The following is a 19,019-nucleotide window of genomic DNA, read 5'->3' on the forward strand; positions in this document are numbered from 1 at the left end:
CAAAGACTTTGTTAAGTGACTATCTGAGGAGAACATTTGAATCAGTTTTTTTAAGGAACCTATTTCAATCACTCCCACTACTGGGTAAATAAGACAGGCTTTGTAAAGCGACTGTTCATGTGGAATATTAGAACCGGTTTTTCTCCGGACCCCAGGGGCCGATTTCAAAAATATTTGGATTTCATGTTAAGAGTGAAGTAAAGAACCTATTTTGACCACTCCCACTACTGGGCAAATGTTAAAAGTGAATTAAGGAACCTATTTCAATCACTCCCACTACTGGGTAAATAAGACAGGCTTTGTAAAGCGACTGTTCATGTGGAATATTAGAACCGGGTTTTCTCCGGACCCCAAGGACTGATTTCAAAAATATTTTGATTTCATGTTAAGAGTGAAGTAAAGAACCTACTTTGACCACTCCCAGTACTGGGCAAATGCCAAAGACTTTGTTAAGTGACTATCTGAGGAGAACATTTGAATCAGTTTTTTTCTCGGGTCTCCTTTGACCGATTTCAAAAATATTTTAATTTCATGTTAAAAGTGAAGTAAGGAACCTATTTCAATCACTCCCACTACTGGGTAAATAAGACAGGCTTTGTAAAGCGACTGTTCATGTGGAATATTAGAACCGGGTTTTCTCCGGACCCCAAGGACTGATTTCAAAAATATTTTGATTTCATGTTAAGAGTGAAGTAAAGAACCTACTTTGACCACTGCCACTACTGGGCAAATGCCAAAGGCTTTGTTAAGTGACTATCTGAGGAGAACATTTGAATCAGTTTTTTTCTCGGGTCTCCTTTGACTGATTTCAAAAATATTTTAATTTCATGTTAAAAGTGAATTAAGGAACCTATTTCAATCACTCCCACTACTGGGTAAATAAGACAGGCTTTGTAAAGCGACTGTTCATGTGGAATATTAGAACCGGGTTTTCTCCGGACCCCAAGGACTGATTTCAAAAATATTTTAATTTCATGTTAAAAGTGAAGTAAGGAACCTATTTCAATCACTCCCACTACTGGGTAAATAAGACAGGCTTTGTAAAGCGACTGTTCATGTGGAATATTAGAACCGGGTTTTCTCCGGACCCCAAGGACTGATTTCAAAAATATTTTGATTTCATGTTAAGAGTGAAGTAAAGAACCTACTTTGACCACTCCCAGTACTGGGCAAATGCCAAAGACTTTGTTAAGTGACTATCTGAGGAGAACATTTGAATCAGTTTTTTTCTCGGGTCTCCTTTGACCGATTTCAAAAATATTTTAATTTCATGTTAAAAGTGAAGTAAGGAACCTATTTCAATCACTCCCACTACTGGGTAAATAAGACAGGCTTTGTAAAGCGACTGTTCATGTGGAATATTAGAACCGGGTTTCTCCGGACCCCAAGGACTGATTTCAAAAATATTTTGATTTCATGTTAAGAGTGAAGTAAAGAACCTACTTTGACCACTGCCACTACTGGGCAAATGCCAAAGGCTTTGTTAAGTGACTATCTGAGGAGAACATTTGAATCAGTTTTTTTCTCGGGTCTCCTTTGACTGATTTCAAAAATATTTTAATTTCATGTTAAAAGTGAATTAAGGAACCTATTTCAATCACTCCCACTACTGGGTAAATAAGACAGGCTTTGTAAAGCGACTGTTCATGTGGAATATTAGAACCGGGTTTTCTCCGGACCCCAAGGACTGATTTCAAAAATATTTTGATTTCATGTTAAGAGTGAAGTAAAGAACCTACTTTGACCACTCCCAGTACTGGGCAAATGCCAAAGACTTTGTTAAGTGACTATCTGAGGAGAACATTTGAATCAGTTTTTTTCTCGGGTCTCCTTTGACCGATTTCAAAAATATTTTAATTTCATGTTAAAAGTGAAGTAAGGAACCTATTTCAATCACTCCCACTACTGGGTAAATAAGACAGGCTTTGTAAAGCGACTGTTCATGTGGAATATTAGAACCGGGTTTTCTCCGGACCCCAAGGACTGATTTCAAAAATATTTTGATTTCATGTTAAGAGTGAAGTAAAGAACCTACTTTGACCACTCCCAGTACTGGGCAAATGCCAAAGACTTTGTTAAGTGACTATCTGAGGAGAACATTTGAATCAGTTTTTTCTCGGTCTCCTTTGACCGATTTCAAAAATATTTTAATTTCATGTTAAAAGTGAAGTAAGGAACCTATTTCAATCACTCCCACTACTGGGTAAATAAGACAGGCTTTGTAAAGCGACTGTTCATGTGGAATATTAGAACCGGGTTTTCTCCGGACCCCAAGGACTGATTTCAAAAATATTTTGATTTCATGTTAAGAGTGAAGTAAAGAACCTACTTTGACCACTCTCAGTACTGGGCAAATGCCAAAGACTTTGTTAAGTGACTATCTGAGGAGAACATTTGAATCAGTTTTTCTCGGTCTCCTTTGACCGATTTCAAAAATATTTTAATTTCATGTTAAAAGTGAATTAAAGAACCTATTTCAATCACTCCCACTACTGGGTAAATAAGACAGGCTTTGTAAAGCGACTGTTCATGTGGAATATTAGAACCGGTTTTCTCCGGACCCCAGGGACTGATTTCAAAAATATTTTGATTTCATGTTAAGAGTGAAGTAAAGAACCTATTTTGACCACTCCCAGTACTGGGCAAATGCCAAAGACTTTGTTAAGTGACTATCTGAGGAGAACATTTGAATCGGTTTTTCTCGGGACCCCTGGGACTGATTTCAAAAATATTTTAATTTCATGTTAAAAGTGAAGTAAGGAACCTATTTCAATCACTCCCACTACTGGGTAAATAAGACAGGCTTTGTAAAGCGACTGTTCATGTGGAATATTAGAACCGGGTTTTCTCCGGACCCCAAGGACTGATTTCAAAAATATTTTGATTTCATGTTAAGAGTGAAGTAAAGAACCTACTTTGACCACTCCCAGTACTGGGCAAATGCCAAAGACTTTGTTAAGTGACTATCTGAGGAGAACATTTGAATCAGTTTTTTTCTCGGGTCTCCTTTGACCGATTTCAAAAATATTTTAATTTCATGTTAAAAGTGAAGTAAGGAACCTATTTCAATCACTCCCACTACTGGGTAAATAAGACAGGCTTTGTAAAGCGACTGTTCATGTGGAATATTAGAACCGGGTTTTCTCCGGACCCCAAGGACTGATTTCAAAAATATTTTGATTTCATGTTAAGAGTGAAGTAAAGAACCTACTTTGACCACTCCCAGTACTGGGCAAATGCCAAAGACTTTGTTAAGTGACTATCTGAGGAGAACATTTGAATCAGTTTTTCTCGGGTCTCCTTTGACCGATTTCAAAAATATTTTAATTTCATGTTAAAAGTGAAGTAAGGAACCTATTTCAATCACTCCCACTACTGGGTAAATAAGACAGGCTTTGTAAAGCGACTGTTCATGTGGAATATTAGAACCGGGTTTCTCCGGACCCCAAGGACTGATTTCAAAAATATTTTGATTTCATGTTAAGAGTGAAGTAAAGAACCTACTTTGACCACTCCCAGTACTGGGCAAATGCCAAAGACTTTGTTAAGTGACTATCTGAGGAGAACATTTGAATCAGTTTTTTCTCGGTCTCCTTTGACCGATTTCAAAAATATTTTAATTTCATGTTAAAAGTGAAGTAAGGAACCTATTTCAATCACTCCCACTACTGGGTAAATAAGACAGGCTTTGTAAAGCGACTGTTCATGTGGAATATTAGAACCGGGTTTTCTCCGGACCCCAAGGACTGATTTCAAAAATATTTTGATTTCATGTTAAGAGTGAAGTAAAGAACCTACTTTGACCACTGCCACTACTGGGCAAATGCCAAAGGCTTTGTTAAGTGACTATCTGAGGAGAACATTTGAATCAGTTTTTTCTCGGTCTCCTTTGACTGATTTCAAAAATATTTTGATTTCATGTTAAGAGTGAAGTAAAGAACCTACTTTGACCACTCCCAGTACTGGGCAAATGCCAAAGACTTTGTTAAGTGACTATCTGAGGAGAACATTTGAATCAGTTTTTCTCGGGTCTCCTTTGACCGATTTCAAAAATATTTTAATTTCATGTTAAAAGTGAAGTAAGGAACCTATTTCAATCACTCCCACTACTGGGTAAATAAGACAGGCTTTGTAAAGCGACTGTTCATGTGGAATATTAGAACCGGGTTTTCTCGGACCCCAAGGACTGATTTCAAAAATATTTTGATTTCATGTTAAGAGTGAAGTAAAGAACCTACTTTGACCACTCCCACTACTGGGCAAATGCCAAAGGCTTTGTTAAGTGACTATCTGAGGAGAACATTTGAATCAGTTTTTTTCTCGGGTCTCCTTTGACTGATTTCAAAAATATTTTAATTTCATGTTAAAAGTGAATTAAGGAACCTATTTCAATCACTCCCACTACTGGGTAAATAAGACAGGCTTTGTAAAGCGACTGTTCATGTGGAATATTAGAACCGGGTTTTCTCCGGACCCCAAGGACTGATTTCAAAAATATTTTGATTTCATGTTAAGAGTGAAGTAAAGAACCTACTTTGACCACTCCCAGTACTGGGCAAATGCCAAAGACTTTGTTAAGTGACTATCTGAGGAGAACATTTGAATCAGTTTTTAAGGAACCTATTTCAATCACTCCCACTACTGGGTAAATAAGACAGGCTTTGTAAAGCGACTGTTCATGTGGAATATTAGAACCGGTTTTCTCCGGACCCCAGGGCCGATTTCAAAAATATTTGGATTTCATGTTAAGAGTGAAGTAAAGAACCTATTTTGACCACTCCCACTACTGGGCAAATGTTAAAAGTGAATTAAGGAACCTATTTCAATCACTCCCACTACTGGGTAAATAAGACAGGCTTTGTAAAGCGACTGTTCATGTGGAATATTAGAACCGGGTTTCTCCGGACCCCAAGGACTGATTTCAAAAATATTTTGATTTCATGTTAAGAGTGAAGTAAAGAACCTACTTTGACCACTCCCAGTACTGGGCAAATGCCAAAGACTTTGTTAAGTGACTATCTGAGGAGAACATTTGAATCAGTTTTTTTCTCGGGTCTCCTTTGACCGATTTCAAAAATATTTTAATTTCATGTTAAAAGTGAAGTAAGGAACCTATTTCAATCACTCCCACTACTGGGTAAATAAGACAGGCTTTGTAAAGCGACTGTTCATGTGGAATATTAGAACCGGGTTTTCTCCGGACCCCAAGGACTGATTTCAAAAATATTTTGATTTCATGTTAAGAGTGAAGTAAAGAACCTACTTTGACCACTGCCACTACTGGGCAAATGCCAAAGGCTTTGTTAAGTGACTATCTGAGGAGAACATTTGAATCAGTTTTTTCTCGGTCTCCTTTGACTGATTTCAAAAATATTTTAATTTCATGTTAAAAGTGAATTAAGGAACCTATTTCAATCACTCCCACTACTGGGTAAATAAGACAGGCTTTGTAAAGCGACTGTTCATGTGGAATATTAGAACCGGGTTTTCTCCGGACCCCAAGGACTGATTTCAAAAATATTTTAATTTCATGTTAAAAGTGAAGTAAGGAACCTATTTCAATCACTCCCACTACTGGGTAAATAAGACAGGCTTTGTAAAGCGACTGTTCATGTGGAATATTAGAACCGGGTTTTCTCCGGACCCCAAGGACTGATTTCAAAAATATTTTGATTTCATGTTAAGAGTGAAGTAAAGAACCTACTTTGACCACTCCCAGTACTGGGCAAATGCCAAAGACTTTGTTAAGTGACTATCTGAGGAGAACATTTGAATCAGTTTTTTTCTCGGGTCTCCTTTGACCGATTTCAAAAATATTTTAATTTCATGTTAAAAGTGAAGTAAGGAACCTATTTCAATCACTCCCACTACTGGGTAAATAAGACAGGCTTTGTAAAGCGACTGTTCATGTGGAATATTAGAACCGGGTTTTCTCCGGACCCCAAGGACTGATTTCAAAAATATTTTGATTTCATGTTAAGAGTGAAGTAAAGAACCTACTTTGACCACTGCCACTACTGGGCAAATGCCAAAGGCTTTGTTAAGTGACTATCTGAGGAGAACATTTGAATCAGTTTTTTCTCGGTCTCCTTTGACTGATTTCAAAAATATTTTAATTTCATGTTAAAAGTGAATTAAGGAACCTATTTCAATCACTCCCACTACTGGGTAAATAAGACAGGCTTTGTAAAGCGACTGTTCATGTGGAATATTAGAACCGGGTTTTCTCCGGACCCCAAGGACTGATTTCAAAAATATTTTGATTTCATGTTAAGAGTGAAGTAAAGAACCTACTTTGACCACTCCCAGTACTGGGCAAATGCCAAAGACTTTGTTAAGTGACTATCTGAGGAGAACATTTGAATCAGTTTTTCTCGGGTCTCCTTTGACCGATTTCAAAAATATTTTAATTTCATGTTAAAAGTGAAGTAAGGAACCTATTTCAATCACTCCCACTACTGGGTAAATAAGACAGGCTTTGTAAAGCGACTGTTCATGTGGAATATTAGAACCGGGTTTTCTCCGGACCCCAAGGACTGATTTCAAAAATATTTTGATTTCATGTTAAGAGTGAAGTAAAGAACCTACTTTGACCACTCCCAGTACTGGGCAAATGCCAAAGACTTTGTTAAGTGACTATCTGAGGAGAACATTTGAATCAGTTTTTTTCTCGGGTCTCCTTTGACCGATTTCAAAAATATTTTAATTTCATGTTAAAAGTGAAGTAAGGAACCTATTTCAATCACTCCCACTACTGGGTAAATAAGACAGGCTTTGTAAAGCGACTGTTCATGTGGAATATTAGAACCGGGTTTCTCCGGACCCCAAGGACTGATTTCAAAAATATTTTGATTTCATGTTAAGAGTGAAGTAAAGAACCTACTTTGACCACTCCCAGTACTGGGCAAATGCCAAAGACTTTGTTAAGTGACTATCTGAGGAGAACATTTGAATCAGTTTTTTTCTCGGGTCTCCTTTGACCGATTTCAAAAATATTTTAATTTCATGTTAAAAGTGAATTAAAGAACCTATTTCAATCACTCCCACTACTGGGTAAATAAGACAGGCTTTGTAAAGCGACTGTTCATGTGGAATATTAGAACCGGTTTTCTCCGGACCCCAGGGACGATTTCAAAATATTTTGATTTCATGTTAAGAGTGAAGTAAAGAACCTATTTTGACCACTCCCACTACTGGGCAAATGCCAAAGACTTTGTTAAGTGACTATCTAAGGAGAACATTTGAATCGGTTTTTCTCGGGACCCTTTGACTGATTTCAAAAATATTTTAATTTCATGTTAAAAGTGAAGTAAGGAACCTATTTCAATCACTCCCACTACTGGGTAAATAAGACAGGCTTTGTAAAGCGACTGTTCATGTGGAATATTAGAACCGGGTTTTCCGGACCCCAAGGACTGATTTCAAAAATATTTTGATTTCATGTTAAGAGTGAAGTAAAGAACCTACTTTGACCACTCCCACTACTGGGCAAATGCCAAAGGCTTTGTTAAGTGACTATCTGAGGAGAACATTTGAATCAGTTTTTTTCTCGGGTCTCCTTTGACTGATTTCAAAAATATTTTAATTTCATGTTAAAAGTGAATTAAGGAACCTATTTCAATCACTCCCACTACTGGGTAAATAAGACAGGCTTTGTAAAGCGACTGTTCATGTGGAATATTAGAACCGGGTTTCTCCGGACCCCAAGGACTGATTTCAAAAATATTTTGATTTCATGTTAAGAGTGAAGTAAAGAACCTACTTTGACCACTCCCAGTACTGGGCAAATGCCAAAGACTTTGTTAAGTGACTATCTGAGGAGAACATTTGAATCAGTTTTTAAGGAACCTATTTCAATCACTCCCACTACTGGGTAAATAAGACAGGCTTTGTAAAGCGACTGTTCATGTGGAATATTAGAACCGGTTTTCTCCGGACCCCAGGGACGATTTCAAAAATATTTGGATTTCATGTTAAGAGTGAAGTAAAGAACCTATTTTGACCACTCCCACTACTGGGCAAATGTTAAAAGTGAATTAAGGAACCTATTTCAATCACTCCCACTACTGGGTAAATAAGACAGGCTTTGTAAAGCGACTGTTCATGTGGAATATTAGAACCGGGTTTTCTCCGGACCCCAAGGACTGATTTCAAAAATATTTTGATTTCATGTTAAGAGTGAAGTAAAGAACCTACTTTGACCACTCCCAGTACTGGGCAAATGCCAAAGACTTTGTTAAGTGACTATCTGAGGAGAACATTTGAATCAGTTTTTTTCTCGGGTCTCCTTTGACCGATTTCAAAAATATTTTAATTTCATGTTAAAAGTGAAGTAAGGAACCTATTTCAATCACTCCCACTACTGGGTAAATAAGACAGGCTTTGTAAAGCGACTGTTCATGTGGAATATTAGAACCGGGTTTTCTCCGGACCCCAAGGACTGATTTCAAAAATATTTTGATTTCATGTTAAGAGTGAAGTAAAGAACCTACTTTGACCACTGCCACTACTGGGCAAATGCCAAAGGCTTTGTTAAGTGACTATCTGAGGAGAACATTTGAATCAGTTTTTTCTCGGTCTCCTTTGACTGATTTCAAAAATATTTTAATTTCATGTTAAAAGTGAATTAAGGAACCTATTTCAATCACTCCCACTACTGGGTAAATAAGACAGGCTTTGTAAAGCGACTGTTCATGTGGAATATTAGAACCGGGTTTTCTCCGGACCCCAAGGACTGATTTCAAAAATATTTTGATTTCATGTTAAGAGTGAAGTAAAGAACCTACTTTGACCACTCCCAGTACTGGGCAAATGCCAAAGACTTTGTTAAGTGACTATCTGAGGAGAACATTTGAATCAGTTTTTTCGGGTCTCCTTTGACCGATTTCAAAAATATTTTAATTTCATGTTAAAAGTGAAGTAAGGAACCTATTTCAATCACTCCCACTACTGGGTAAATAAGACAGGCTTTGTAAAGCGACTGTTCATGTGGAATATTAGAACCGGGTTTTCTCCGGACCCCAAGGACTGATTTCAAAAATATTTTGATTTCATGTTAAGAGTGAAGTAAAGAACCTACTTTGACCACTCCCAGTACTGGGCAAATGCCAAAGACTTTGTTAAGTGACTATCTGAGGAGAACATTTGAATCAGTTTTTTCGGGTCTCCTTTGACCGATTTCAAAAATATTTTAATTTCATGTTAAAAGTGAAGTAAGGAACCTATTTCAATCACTCCCACTACTGGGTAAATAAGACAGGCTTTGTAAAGCGACTGTTCATGTGGAATATTAGAACCGGGTTTCTCCGGACCCCAAGGACTGATTTCAAAAATATTTTGATTTCATGTTAAGAGTGAAGTAAAGAACCTACTTTGACCACTCCCAGTACTGGGCAAATGCCAAAGACTTTGTTAAGTGACTATCTGAGGAGAACATTTGAATCAGTTTTTTTCTCGGGTCTCCTTTGACCGATTTCAAAAATATTTTAATTTCATGTTAAAAGTGAAGTAAGGAACCTATTTCAATCACTCCCACTACTGGGTAAATAAGACAGGCTTTGTAAAGCGACTGTTCATGTGGAATATTAGAACCGGGTTTTCTCCGGACCCCAAGGACTGATTTCAAAAATATTTTGATTTCATGTTAAGAGTGAAGTAAAGAACCTACTTTGACCACTCCCAGTACTGGGCAAATGCCAAAGACTTTGTTAAGTGACTATCTGAGGAGAACATTTGAATCAGTTTTTTCTCGGTCTCCTTTGACCGATTTCAAAAATATTTTAATTTCATGTTAAAAGTGAAGTAAGGAACCTATTTCAATCACTCCCACTACTGGGTAAATAAGACAGGCTTTGTAAAGCGACTGTTCATGTGGAATATTAGAACCGGGTTTTCTCCGGACCCCAAGGACTGATTTCAAAAATATTTTGATTTCATGTTAAGAGTGAAGTAAAGAACCTACTTTGACCACTCCCAGTACTGGGCAAATGCCAAAGACTTTGTTAAGTGACTATCTGAGGAGAACATTTGAATCAGTTTTTCTCGGGTCTCCTTTGACCGATTTCAAAAATATTTTAATTTCATGTTAAAAGTGAAGTAAGGAACCTATTTCAATCACTCCCACTACTGGGTAAATAAGACAGGCTTTGTAAAGCGACTGTTCATGTGGAATATTAGAACCGGGTTTTCTCCGGACCCCAAGGACTGATTTCAAAAATATTTTGATTTCATGTTAAGAGTGAAGTAAAGAACCTACTTTGACCACTCCCAGTACTGGGCAAATGCCAAAGACTTTGTTAAGTGACTATCTGAGGAGAACATTTGAATCAGTTTTTCTCGGTCTCCTTTGACCGATTTCAAAAATATTTTAATTTCATGTTAAAAGTGAAGTAAGGAACCTATTTCAATCACTCCCACTACTGGGTAAATAAGACAGGCTTTGTAAAGCGACTGTTCATGTGGAATATTAGAACCGGGTTTCTCCGGACCCCAAGGACTGATTTCAAAAATATTTTGATTTCATGTTAAGAGTGAAGTAAAGAACCTACTTTGACCACTGCCACTACTGGGCAAATGCCAAAGGCTTTGTTAAGTGACTATCTGAGGAGAACATTTGAATCAGTTTTTTCTCGGTCTCCTTTGACTGATTTCAAAAATATTTTAATTTCATGTTAAAAGTGAATTAAGGAACCTATTTCAATCACTCCCACTACTGGGTAAATAAGACAGGCTTTGTAAAGCGACTGTTCATGTGGAATATTAGAACCGGGTTTTCTCCGGACCCCAAGGACTGATTTCAAAAATATTTTGATTTCATGTTAAGAGTGAAGTAAAGAACCTACTTTGACCACTCCCAGTACTGGGCAAATGCCAAAGACTTTGTTAAGTGACTATCTGAGGAGAACATTTGAATCAGTTTTTCTCGGTCTCCTTTGACCGATTTCAAAAATATTTTAATTTCATGTTAAAAGTGAAGTAAGGAACCTATTTCAATCACTCCCACTACTGGGTAAATAAGACAGGCTTTGTAAAGCGACTGTTCATGTGGAATATTAGAACCGGGTTTTCTCCGGACCCCAAGGACTGATTTCAAAAATATTTTGATTTCATGTTAAGAGTGAAGTAAAGAACCTACTTTGACCACTGCCACTACTGGGCAAATGCCAAAGGCTTTGTTAAGTGACTATCTGAGGAGAACATTTGAATCAGTTTTTTCTCGGTCTCCTTTGACCGATTTCAAAAATATTTTAATTTCATGTTAAAAGTGAATTAAGGAACCTATTTCAATCACTCCCACTACTGGGTAAATAAGACAGGCTTTGTAAAGCGACTGTTCATGTGGAATATTAGAACCGGGTTTTCTCCGGACCCCAAGGACTGATTTCAAAAATATTTTGATTTCATGTTAAGAGTGAAGTAAAGAACCTACTTTGACCACTCCCAGTACTGGGCAAATGCCAAAGACTTTGTTAAGTGACTATCTGAGGAGAACATTTGAATCAGTTTTTTTCTCGGGTCTCCTTTGACCGATTTCAAAAATATTTTAATTTCATGTTAAAAGTGAAGTAAGGAACCTATTTCAATCACTCCCACTACTGGGTAAATAAGACAGGCTTTGTAAAGCGACTGTTCATGTGGAATATTAGAACCGGGTTTTCTCCGACCCCAAGGACTGATTTCAAAAATATTTTGATTTCATGTTAAGAGTGAAGTAAAGAACCTACTTTGACCACTCCCAGTACTGGGCAAATGCCAAAGACTTTGTTAAGTGACTATCTGAGGAGAACATTTGAATCAGTTTTTTCTCGGGTCTCCTTTGACCGATTTAAAAATATTTTAATTTCATGTTAAAAGTGAAGTAAGGAACCTATTTCAATCACTCCCACTACTGGGTAAATAAGACAGGCTTTGTAAAGCGACTGTTCATGTGGAATATTAGAACCGGGTTTTCTCCGGACCCCAAGGACTGATTTCAAAAATATTTTGATTTCATGTTAAGAGTGAAGTAAAGAACCTACTTTGACCACTCCCAGTACTGGGCAAATGCCAAAGACTTTGTTAAGTGACTATCTGAGGAGAACATTTGAATCAGTTTTTTCTCGGTCTCCTTTGACCGATTTCAAAAATATTTTAATTTCATGTTAAAAGTGAATTAAGGAACCTATTTCAATCACTCCCACTACTGGGTAAATAAGACAGGCTTTGTAAAGCGACTGTTCATGTGGAATATTAGAACCGGGTTTTCTCCGGACCCCAAGGACTGATTTCAAAAATATTTTGATTTCATGTTAAGAGTGAAGTAAAGAACCTACTTTGACCACTCCCAGTACTGGGCAAATGCCAAAGACTTTGTTAAGTGACTATCTGAGGAGAACATTTGAATCAGTTTTTTCTCGGTCTCCTTTGACCGATTTCAAAAATATTTTAATTTCATGTTAAAAGTGAATTAAGGAACCTATTTCAATCACTCCCACTACTGGGTAAATAAGACAGGCTTTGTAAAGCGACTGTTCATGTGGAATATTAGAACCGGGTTTCTCCGGACCCCAAGGACTGATTTCAAAAATATTTTGATTTCATGTTAAGAGTGAAGTAAAGAACCTACTTTGACCACTCCCAGTACTGGGCAAATGCCAAAGACTTTGTTAAGTGACTATCTGAGGAGAACATTTGAATCAGTTTTTTCTCGGTCTCTCCGATTTCAAAAATATTTTAATTTCATGTTAAAAGTGAATTAAGGAACCTATTTCAATCACTCCCACTACTGGGTAAATAAGACAGGCTTTGTAAAGCGACTGTTCATGTGGAATATTAGAACCGGGTTTTCTCCGGACCCCAAGGACTGATTTCAAAAATATTTTGATTTCATGTTAAGAGTGAAGTAAAGAACCTACTTTGACCACTCCCAGTACTGGGCAAATGCCAAAGACTTTGTTAAGTGACTATCTGAGGAGAACATTTGAATCAGTTTTTTTCTCGGGTCTCCTTTGACCGATTTCAAAAATATTTTAATTTCATGTTAAAAGTGAAGTAAGGAACCTATTTCAATCACTCCCACTACTGGGTAAATAAGACAGGCTTTGTAAAGCGACTGTTCATGTGGAATATTAGAACCGGGTTTTCTCCGGACCCCAAGGACTGATTTCAAAAATATTTTGATTTCATGTTAAGAGTGAAGTAAAGAACCTACTTTGACCACTCCCAGTACTGGGCAAATGCCAAAGACTTTGTTAAGTGACTATCTGAGGAGAACATTTGAATCAGTTTTTCTCGGGTCTCCTTTGACCGATTTCAAAAATATTTTAATTTCATGTTAAAAGTGAATTAAGGAACCTATTTCAATCACTCCCACTACTGGGTAAATAAGACAGGCTTTGTAAAGCGACTGTTCATGTGGAATATTAGAACCGGGTTTTCTCCGGACCCCAAGGACTGATTTCAAAAATATTTTGATTTCATGTTAAGAGTGAAGTAAAGAACCTACTTTGACCACTCCCAGTACTGGGCAAATGCCAAAGACTTTGTTAAGTGACTATCTGAGGAGAACATTTGAATCAGTTTTTTCTCGGTCTCCTTTGACCGATTTCAAAAATATTTTAATTTCATGTTAAAAGTGAATTAAGGAACCTATTTCAATCACTCCCACTACTGGGTAAATAAGACAGGCTTTGTAAAGCGACTGTTCATGTGGAATATTAGAACCGGGTTTTCTCCGGACCCCAAGGACTGATTTCAAAAATATTTTGATTTCATGTTAAGAGTGAAGTAAAGAACCTACTTTGACCACTCCCAGTACTGGGCAAATGCCAAAGACTTTGTTAAGTGACTATCTGAGGAGAACATTTGAATCAGTTTTTTCGGGTCTCCTTTGACCGATTTCAAAAATATTTTAATTTCATGTTAAAAGTGAAGTAAGGAACCTATTTCAATCACTCCCACTACTGGGTAAATAAGACAGGCTTTGTAAAGCGACTGTTCATGTGGAATATTAGAACCGGGTTTTCTCCGGACCCCAAGGACTGATTTCAAAAATATTTTGATTTCATGTTAAGAGTGAAGTAAAGAACCTACTTTGACCACTCCCAGTACTGGGCAAATGCCAAAGACTTTGTTAAGTGACTATCTGAGGAGAACATTTGAATCAGTTTTTCTCGGTCTCCTTTGACCGATTTCAAAAATATTTTAATTTCATGTTAAAAGTGAAGTAAGGAACCTATTTCAATCACTCCCACTACTGGGTAAATAAGACTGGCTTTGTAAAGCGACTGTTCATGTGGAATATTAGAACCGGGTTTCTCCGGACCCCAAGGACTGATTTCAAAAATATTTTGATTTCATGTTAAGAGTGAAGTAAAGAACCTACTTTGACCACTGCCACTACTGGGCAAATGCCAAAGGCTTTGTTAAGTGACTATCTGAGGAGAACATTTGAATCAGTTTTTCTCGGTCTCCTTTGACTGATTTCAAAAATATTTTAATTTCATGTTAAAAGTGAATTAAGGAACCTATTTCAATCACTCCCACTACTGGGTAAATAAGACAGGCTTTGTAAAGCGACTGTTCATGTGGAATATTAGAACCGGGTTTTCTCCGGACCCCAAGGACTGATTTCAAAAATATTTTGATTTCATGTTAAGAGTGAAGTAAAGAACCTACTTTGACCACTCCCAGTACTGGGCAAATGCCAAAGACTTTGTTAAGTGACTATCTGAGGAGAACATTTGAATCAGTTTTTTCTCGGTCTCCTTTGACCGATTTCAAAAATATTTTAATTTCATGTTAAAAGTGAAGTAAGGAACCTATTTCAATCACTCCCACTACTGGGTAAATAAGACAGGCTTTGTAAAGCGACTGTTCATGTGGAATATTAGAACCGGGTTTTCTCCGGACCCCAAGGACTGATTTCAAAAATATTTTGATTTCATGTTAAGAGTGAAGTAAAGAACCTACTTTGACCACTGCCACTACTGGGCAAATGCCAAAGGCTTTGTTAAGTGACTATCTGAGGAGAACATTTGAATCAGTTTTTTTCTCGGGTCTCCTTTGACCGATTTCAAAAATATTTTAATTTCATGTTAAAAGTGAATTAAGGAACCTATTTCAATCACTCCCACTACTGGGTAAATAAGACAGGCTTTGTAAAGCGACTGTTCATGTGGAATATTAGAACCGGGTTTTCTCCGGACCCCAAGGACTGATTTCAAAAATATTTTGATTTCATGTTAAGAGTGAAGTAAAGAACCTACTTTGACCACTCCCAGTACTGGGCAAATGCCAAAGACTTTGTTAAGTGACTATCTGAGGAGAACATTTGAATCAGTTTTTTCGGGTCTCCTTTGACCGATTTCAAAAATATTTTAATTTCATGTTAAAAGTGAATTAAGGAACCTATTTCAATCACTCCCACTACTGGGTAAATAAGACAGGCTTTGTAAAGCGACTGTTCATGTGGAATATTAGAACCGGGTTTTCTCCGGACCCCAAGGACTGATTTCAAAAATATTTTGATTTCATGTTAAGAGTGAAGTAAAGAACCTACTTTGACCACTCCCAGTACTGGGCAAATGCCAAAGACTTTGTTAAGTGACTATCTGAGGAGAACATTTGAATCAGTTTTTTTAAGGAACCTATTTCAATCACTCCCACTACTGGGTAAATAAGACAGGCTTTGTAAAGCGACTGTTCATGTGGAATATTAGAACCGGGTTTTCTCCGGACCCCAAGGACTGATTTCAAAAATATTTTGATTTCATGTTAAGAGTGAAGTAAAGAACCTACTTTGACCACTCCCAGTACTGGGCAAATGCCAAAGACTTTGTTAAGTGACTATCTGAGGAGAACATTTGAATCAGTTTTTCTCGGGTCTCCTTTGACCGATTTCAAAAATATTTTAATTTCATGTTAAAAGTGAATTAAGGAACCTATTTCAATCACTCCCACTACTGGGTAAATAAGACAGGCTTTGTAAAGCGACTGTTCATGTGGAATATTAGAACCGGTTTTCTCCGGACCCCAGGGACGATTTCAAAAATATTTGGATTTCATGTTAAGAGTGAAGTAAAGAACCTATTTTGACCACTCCCACTACTGGGCAAATGCCAAAGACTTTGTTAAGTGACTATCTAAGGACAACATTTGAATCGGTTTTCTCGGGACCCTGGGACTGATTTCAAAAATATTTTAATTTCATGTTAAAAGTGAATTAAGGAACCTATTTCAATCACTCCCACTACTGGGTAAATAAGACAGGCTTTGTAAAGCGACTGTTCATGTGGAATATTAGAACCGGGTTTTCTCCGGACCCCAAGGACTGATTTCAAAAATATTTTGATTTCATGTTAAGAGTGAAGTAAAGAACCTACTTTGACCACTCCCAGTACTGGGCAAATGCCAAAGACTTTGTTAAGTGACTATCTGAGGAGAACATTTGAATCAGTTTTTTTCTCGGGTCTCCTTTGACCGATTTCAAAAATATTTTAATTTCATGTTAAAAGTGAATTAAGGAACCTATTTCAATCACTCCCACTACTGGGTAAATAAGACAGGCTTTGTAAAGCGACTGTTCATGTGGAATATTAGAACCGGTTTTCTCCGGACCCCAGGGACGATTTCAAAAATATTTGGATTTCATGTTAAGAGTGAAGTAAAGAACCTATTTTGACCACTCCCACTACTGGGCAAATGCCAAAGACTTTGTTAAGTGACTATCTAAGGACAACATTTGAATCGGTTTTTCTCGGGACCCCTGGGACTGATTTCAAAAATATTTTAATTTCATGTTAAAAGTGAATTAAGGAACCTATTTCAATCACTCCCACTACTGGGTAAATAAGACAGGCTTTGTAAAGCGACTGTTCATGTGGAATATTAGAACCGGGTTTTCTCGGACCCCAAGGACTGATTTCAAAAATATTTTGATTTCATGTTAAGAGTGAAGTAAAGAACCTACTTTGACCACTCCCAGTACTGGGCAAATGCCAAAGACTTTGTTAAGTGACTATCTGAGGAGAACATTTGAATCAGTTTTTTTCTCGGGTCTCCTTTGACCGATTTCAAAAATATTTTAATTTCATGTTAAAAGTGAATTAAGGAACCTATTTCAATCACTCCCACTACTGGGTAAATAAGACAGGCTTTGTAAAGCGACTGTTCATGTGGAATATTAGAACCGGTTTTTCTCCGGACCCCAGGGGCCGATTTCAAAAATATTTGGATTTCATGTTAAGAGTGAAGTAAAGAACCTATTTTGACCACTCCCACTACTGGGCAAATGCCAAAGACTTTGTTAAGTGACTATCTAAGGACAACATTTGAATCGGTTTTCTCGGGACCCTGGGACTGATTTCAAAAATATTTTAATTTCATGTTAAAAGTGAATTAAGGAACCTATTTCAATCACTCCCACTACTGGGTAAATAAGACAGGCTTTGTAAAGCGACTGTTCATGTGGAATATTAGAACCGGTTTTCTCCGGACCCCAGGGCCGATTTCAAAAATATTTTGATTTCATGTTAAGAGTGAAGTAAAGAACCTACTTTGACCACTCCCAGTACTGGGCAAATGCCAAAGACTTTGTTAAGTGACTATCTGAGGAGAACATTTGAATCAGTTTTTTTCTCGGGTCTCCTTTGACCGATTTCAAAAATATTTTAATTTCATGTTAAAAGTGAATTAAGGAACCTATTTCAATCACTCCCACTACTGGGTAAATAAGACAGGCTTTGTAAAGCGACTGTTCATGTGGAATATTAGAACCGGTTTTTCTCCGGACCCCAGGGACCGATTTCAAAAATATTTGGATTTCATGTTAAGAGTGAAGTAAAGAACCTATTTTGACCACTCCCACTACTGGGCAAATGCCAAAGACTTTGTTAAGTGACTATCTAAGGACAACATTTGAATCGGTTTTCTCGGGACCCTGGGACTGATTTCAAAAATATTTTAATTTCATGTTAAAAGTGAAGTAAGGAACCTATTTCAATCACTCCCACTACTGGGTAAATAAGACAGGCTTTGTAAAGCGACTGTTCATGTGGAATATTAGAACCGGGTTTTCTCCGGACCCCAAGGACTGATTTCAAAAATATTTTGATTTCATGTTAAGAGTGAAGTAAAGAACCTACTTTGACCACTCCCACTACTGGGCAAATGCCAAAGGCTTTGTTAAGTGACTATCTGAGGAGAACATTTGAATCAGTTTTTTTCTCGGGTCTCCTTTGACTGATTTCAAAAATATTTTAATTTCATGTTAAAAGTGAATTAAGGAACCTATTTCAATCACTCCCACTACTGGGTAAATAAGACAGGCTTTGTAAAGCGACTGTTCATGTGGAATATTAGAACCGGTTTTTCTCCGGACCCCAGGGGCCGATTTCAAAAATATTTGGATTTCATGTTAAGAGTGAAGTAAAGAACCTATTTTGACCACTCCCACTACTGGGCAAATGCCAAAGACTTTGTTAAGTGACTATCTAAGGAGAACATTTGAATCGGTTTTTCTCGGGACCCCTGGGACTGATTTCAAAAATATTTTAATTTCATGTTAAAAGTGAAGTAAGGAACCTATTTCAATCACTCCCACTACTGGGTAAATAAGACAGGCTTTGTAAAGCGACTGTTCATGTGGAATATTAGAACCGGTTTTTCTCCTGACCCCAGGGACCGATTTCAAAAATATTTGGATTTCATGTTAAGAGTGAAGTAAAGAACCTATTTTGACCACTCCCACTACTGGGAAAATGCCAAAGACTTTGTTAAGTGACTATCTAAGGAGAACATTTGAATCGGTTTTTCGCGGGACCCCTGGGACCGATTTCAAAAATATTTTAATTTCGTGTTAAGATTGAAGTAAAGAACCTACTTTGACCACTCTTACTACTGGGCAAATGGCTCAGGCCTTGTAAAGTGACTCTTCGTGGAGAATATTTGAACCGGTTTTCCTCAGGACCCCAGGGAGCGATTTCAAAAATATTTGCATTACGTGTTCAGAGTGCACTAAGGAACCCCCTGGAACTACTCCC

At 37.4% G+C, this 19,019-nt stretch overlaps 1 protein-coding gene across 2 annotated transcripts in view; it reads right to left on the reverse strand.

Annotated features, from left to right (window-relative positions):
- The window catches only part of LOC110381483 (neutral alpha-glucosidase AB), a 66,227-nt gene that overhangs the window by 40,940 nt on the left and 6,268 nt on the right, over nucleotides 1-19,019 (reverse strand). The window lies entirely within an intron of this gene.

This window comes from Helicoverpa armigera, chromosome 28, assembly GCF_030705265.1.
Source record: "Helicoverpa armigera isolate CAAS_96S chromosome 28, ASM3070526v1, whole genome shotgun sequence".
Taxonomy (NCBI): Eukaryota; Metazoa; Arthropoda; class Insecta; order Lepidoptera; family Noctuidae; genus Helicoverpa; species Helicoverpa armigera.